Raw genomic sequence first — 6,000 nt, forward strand, 5'->3', positions numbered from 1 at the left:
TTTTCTGAACATCCTTCATCACAAAGCCAGCAAGGATGGCTTAGGACTCCCCCATATGGAGCAGGGAATAGACTTCTCTGAGCCCAGTGACCTTGGGTTTTGTTTCTTGTTAACTTTTCTTGGTCTGCCTCCTACATGTCTCCCCATGAATTTTTCCTTCATCTTTTTTTTTGAAGGTATTTGCTTTTGTTCCAATTTTTTTCCCCAATTTCCACACATGCTCCCTGCTTATTCATGAAGATTATGAACTATTAATACGTGATCAAGCCAAATCTCTTTTGCTGTCTGGAGCAGAGCTAGAATTACTCATGAATCATACATAATCCAGGAGACCCAGCAGACTGGGAAGATCTGATCCTTTTCTCTCTTTTTTTAGATTTTTTTTTTTCTGGTACTGACTCTCTTGCTGCGGCTTGTAGGCTTAGTTGTCCTTTGGCATGTTTCCCAACCAGGGATCAAACCCACATCAGCTGCACTGGAAGGCGGATTCTTAACCACTGGATCACCCAGGAAGTCCCTGGTTCTTTTTCTTTACTTTCGGCTTTAGACTAAGTCATCACTGCCTGGTACATTGTCTTCTCAACATACATAATTTTAATGATCTTATTGGCCTTGAGGTAAAGGGAGATGGATGGTCCCTTGGAGCTATTCCTTAACCCCTTTGTTAGGCTGACCATCACCTTCACCTCTGAAAAGGCTGAGCTGATGTGGAGGAAAGTGATGGTGGCAAATAGAGCTGTTACAACTGATTAATATAGTGAACTATCCTCAGTTAACTATTGGGCAAACTTTAAATTCTCTGCCAATAAATTCACTCAACTGGGCTTGAACTTGCAATGTGAAGTATATTCTGGCATAGTCGTCTTCTCAGGCCTCACAGAAACTAAACTGGAACACTTTGAATCCTTGTTGGGGCCCCACGAGTTATCTCATCTCCAGGGAGAGAAGTCCTAGGCGCGCCTGAAGTTGGCTACTCTGACATGAGTGCATCCACACTTAAACTCCAGTGGGCTGCTTTCTCCAGGTATTTTGAGCTGTGAGATCTCACTGTTCCAAGGCCTGTCACCCGCCTGTAGAGTGGAAGGACGTTGGGTGGATCCTGGGATCAGACGGACTCACTGCCTGTGGAACCAGCCCTGAGCATCTCAGATGCTGTGATAGGATGGGGGTCCCATGGACTCAGATGCTGTCCTCTCCCCCTCATGGCCAGAAGGGCCCAGAGTGAGTGACCAGGCCTGAGATGTCAGTGCCTCCACTGACCCCAGCAAGGGGTAATCATCTTACCAACATCATTCTGTTCCCTGTAGTCCATTTGGAAGGAAACTCAGGAATCCTGACTTCACTCACCCTCCCTTTCTCTCCATCATTTTGCTGTGCTGTGTGCCTAGTCACTTAGTTGTGTCCAGGTCTTTGAGACCTCATGGACTGTCACATGGGGAGTCTCCAGGCAAGAATACTGGAGAAGGTTGCCATGCCCTCCTACAGGGGATCTTCCCAACCCAGGGATTGAACCCAGGCCTCCCGCATTGCAGGCAGATTCTTTTTTTTTTTTTTTTTTTTTTCGTTTATTTTTATTAGTTGGAGGCTAATTACTTTACATTGTAGTGGTTTTTGCCATACATTGACATGAATCAGCCACGGGTTTACATGCGTTCCCCATCCTGAACCCTGCTCCCACCTCCCTCCCCATCCCATCCCTCTGGGTCATCCCAGTGCACCAGCCCTGAGCATTTGTCTCATGCATCCAACTTGGACTGGTGATCTGTTTTACACTTGATAATATACATGTTTCGATGCTGTTCTCTCAGATCATCCCACCCTCTCCTCCCGTAGAGTCCAAAAGTCTATTCTATACACCTGTATCTCTTTTTCTGTCTTGCATATAGGATTATCGTTACCATCTTTCGAAATTCCATATATATGTGTTAGTATACTGTATTGGTGTTTATCCTTCTGGCTTACTTCACTCTGTATAATGGACTCCAGTTTTATCCATCTCATTAGAACTGATTCATGTATTCTTTTTAATGGCTGAGTAATATTCCATTGTGTATATGTACCATAGCTTTCTTATCCATCCACCTGCAGGCAGATTCTTTACCAGCTGAGCTACCAGGGAAGCCCATACTTCCCAGGAAAACGGACCTGAAGATAGACCGACTCAGGAATAGGGCTTCCCAGGTAGCACTAGTGGTAAAAAAAAAAAAAAAAAAACAAACCCACAAACAACCAGACTCCCAATGCAGGAGACATTAAGAGACGTAGATTTGATCCCTGGGTTGGGAAGATCCCCTGGAGGAGGGCATAGCAACCCACTCCAGTATTGTTGTCTGGAGAATCCCCTGAACAGGGGAGCCTGGCGGGCTAGAGTCCATGCGGTCGCAAAGAGGCGGACATGACTGATGCAACTTGGTATGCATTCAAGTGTAGGAGGAACCCACGTGGAAGACTCATCTCAGCATCTGCTCAGTGTGAGTGGGAAATGCTTTGCAGCAATTAATGGTGCATAGTGTAACCTTTTTAGAACCTTTACAGAGGCCTCTAATGCTTGGTGATTCCGTTATTATTTCTAATATTGTCTCAGTTGTTTGTTCCACACTCAGGAGGGACACATTTTCTGCCCTGCCTCCTAAGGGTTGACAGCAGGGCTCAGCAGAGACCCAGAGCAATGCCCCATCTAGGGTTGGGCACTCGGGGCGAGGAGAAGGCGGCACAGGCTCACTTTGCTTTCTCGGCAGACAGGCAGGTGCTCATTTTGGTGATGGAGAAAAACAAATAACCAGGGATTTCACTTCTGAGGTGGAGGTAGGGCGGAGGTCCCTGAAAGGCCAGCCCCCTAGCCTATACGGTGCCTGCCTCCCATGACGTCCAAGCCTGTTAACTTATTTCTCGGGGCCCAAGAGGCCATGGTGGGTGCTTGAGGGTAAGTATACAGAAAATGCTTTTTTCTACTCAGTTTGCTCATCATTTGGACTTCAGGGAAATTTCTAGAATGAGACCAGCTAACCCTCAGATTCCCAAGTCCAGGGCAATGCTTCATCCTCACAGCCAGCGTGCCCTAATTCTTGAGTGTTCTGCATTACAGTAATTTCCCAACTGGTTTCTTGGCAACTGTCTTATCCCAGCCCAACACACCTGGCACTTTGCAGACAAAGCAGCTTTGTAAATATGACCTCACAGGGCTTCCCACTGCCTTCAAGACAGTGCCGCTCTCCCGGGTATCCTACACAAGGTCCCTCATCACGGGCGCTCACCCTGCAGCCTCGTCTTTCTTCTCCCCTCCCCGTCCACCCACCCCAGCCACTCTAGCCCCACATCCCCTGCATATGTCACATTTCCTCATGCCTCTGTGTTTTCGTAAATACTACCTCATATTCTGGAATGCCCTCCCTTTTGCCCCCAGCAGTCCCGTCCTGCCCACCCAGGGAGCTGAGGACCACCCTTCCACACAGGCAGTGATTATATCGTGACTACACTGGGCACTTGCCCAGCTCAAGTGTAACAGGCTATTTCCATGTACACACGCCCTAAACAGTAACTGCCATGAGAACCAGGACTGTTCAATAATTTCCCAGGACTTCGCAGAGCTCCCAGAACACGATGATGCTCATTCTAGGCTTGCTGAAAGGCAAATGAGGAAAAAATACCTGTATGTCTAAGACCAATAGTAAGGAAGAGGGCAATAATGAAGAGAAGAAAATAGGATGAGCATCTTGAATTGTAGAACCAAGGGGAGTAGGATTTGGGTCAAACTCAGGCCCTATAAGCAATCCCAAGGAGAACTCTAAGAGGAAGAATTAAGCAGCATTCACGCCATGGAAACCACGGGACAAGTAAGAGGCAAAGCATGTGATCAAAGCTGATTCCTTGGAAAATCACCGAGCTGTGAAAAAGTCCAGGGTAGATTTGTAACCTGGCACAGAAAAAATGAATTGCTGGGAAAAGGAAAAAAGACATGCATGAGAAATCCTGAGTCTCAGCTCTACAGAGCATTTCTTGGCAATTACAGCATCTTATGTATTTAAAAAAAAAAAAAACAGAAAAAACACCACCAACAGCATCAAAGCTCAAAGAACCGTTTACGAGTCATCCGCTCCCTGTGCTCATCTGCAGATTCAGCCCACACCCGAGCTGACTTGAGGTCCTCCTTACTGGGGGACGGGGAAGGGGGCAGGAAGCATCTTTGTGCTTTATGTATATTCCAAAAAAAAAATTTTTTTTCCTGATGGTTCATGACTTCACAAAGCACCCCTCCCCCGCCACCATGTTTGGAAAAACTGAAGCTAACTTAGTGAGCATACATTTTCAAAAACTAGGGCAGAGTAAGGCAAGACAAGCTAAGCCCACGACCGAAGGGCATCAGTCAGCGGGCTAACTTAAGTCCTTGTCAGAAACAGCCTGCTTCCTGTCACTGTGCTTGGCTTCATTTTGTGTGCCCAACTACAGTAAAAAGCAAACACGTTCTTCCTAAAGCTTGCCAATTGCTAAAGACAAATATTTTTGGAGCCGCTATGCACAGCATCTGTACAACATGGTTGTTTGGAGAAGGGGGCTGCAGCTCTATTTATCCTTAGGCTCACAGAAAGCAGAGCCCAGGGAACAGGTATTGTGCATCATCAAAGGACCCATCCCGGCTGACACTGAACAAAACCTGGAGGATCCCGGAGGCACTTCCTTGGAATCAAGCAACATTTCATCAAGTGAAAGAAAGGCATTTGGGTGCAGGTAAGCCAAGTGTCTTATTAATACTAACACGTTCCACCCAGACAAGGTTCAGCCTCTTCCACAGTGGACATCAATAGCACCTTGGTGTGCATGCGTGCTAAGGCACTTCAGTCGTGTCCGACTCTTTGCAACCCTATGGACTTAACCTACCAGGCTCTGCTGTCCATGGGATTCTCCAGGCAAGAATACTGGAGTGGGTTGCCATGCCCTCCTTCAGGACTAGCACCTCACCCTCTGCCAAAATGACAGCAAAGGCAGAGCGAGGTCCGCCCTTGCAGGGGCTAAAGGGGCCAGGAACACACCACCACGAGGAGGAGTCAGTGGAGCCAGGCATGACACTCAGGGCTGGGAACCCCAAGGGCAGCCAGACGAAGCTAACAGCTCATCATTCACTTGCAAACAGAAGACCCACAGCATCAAGTGAGGGAGTTAAAGTCACACCTTTATAATCTGGGAGCAGAGAACAGTCCTGTCTAGATTTGAAATGGGGAAATGAAGGCTAAATTTCCACCAGAATTAACTTCTTTTCCCAAAGGGGCAATATGGCATTTCTCTGCTTACCTCATGGATTGCCAGCATGAATGCAGAGACAAAAGCTCAGTTCCTTGGTCGCCGAGAAAGCAGCCAGGTCCCTGATGTGAGTGAGTCCTTGCACCTTTGGTCCCAAGAGTTTGGATGGCATGGGTGAAGGGGCCCAGGGCCCTGTTGGTTTTTATGAGTCTGTGGGTCAGTTCAGACCGGCTGCCAACTCATCTGTATGCAACGGCTCTCAAAGAACACAGCTTCCTTAGAACCGGATCCAGCAAGAGGAGGCGTGGCGGGTAAGAGGGCAGGATACAGCAGAGGTGTTGAGCCGCCAGGGCTAATTACAAGGGATCTGTTTGTGGAACTGTGCTGGAACCAGTATGCTGCAGCTGAGTGTCCCAGACAGACACATGCACAAAGGCTAGATGCTGCCAGGTGGGGGAGGAGCCCTTCAAAGCTTCTGCTTCGTGACTCCTCTGTGGTCACAGCTCAGGCTGATCTGACTGTCCCTTGGCCATCATCTACCACCCTAGTTCCAGTTTAGTGTAGAACTCTGTAGCCAAAGATTTACAGTAGAACTGACTGGGAAGGAAGCCCTAGAGCACCAACCTTTCACCTGGGGACAAGGCCCTAGCTTCTCTCTTGGGAGTCTACAGCGGAGAGTGAGGTCATGGAGGTGACAGACTTGGCATGCACTTGGCATTGAGTAAATGCTCCTGAAATCAACACACCCAGGGTCTGTTTTCTTTC

General features: G+C 47.9%; 1 protein-coding gene across 1 annotated transcript in view; it reads right to left on the reverse strand.

Annotated features, from left to right (window-relative positions):
* KCNJ1 (potassium inwardly rectifying channel subfamily J member 1) overlaps positions 1-5,464 on the reverse strand; it is a 32,952-nt gene extending 27,488 nt beyond the window's left edge. The window contains exon 1 of the mRNA XM_065937394.1: positions 5,287-5,464. The gene's annotated coding sequence lies outside the window, so the exon portion shown is untranslated. The remainder of the gene's footprint in view (positions 1-5,286) is intronic.
* Between the last annotated feature and the right edge of the window lie 536 nt (positions 5,465-6,000).

This window comes from Muntiacus reevesi, chromosome 5 (assembly GCF_963930625.1).
Source record: "Muntiacus reevesi chromosome 5, mMunRee1.1, whole genome shotgun sequence".
Taxonomy (NCBI): domain Eukaryota; kingdom Metazoa; phylum Chordata; class Mammalia; order Artiodactyla; family Cervidae; genus Muntiacus; species Muntiacus reevesi.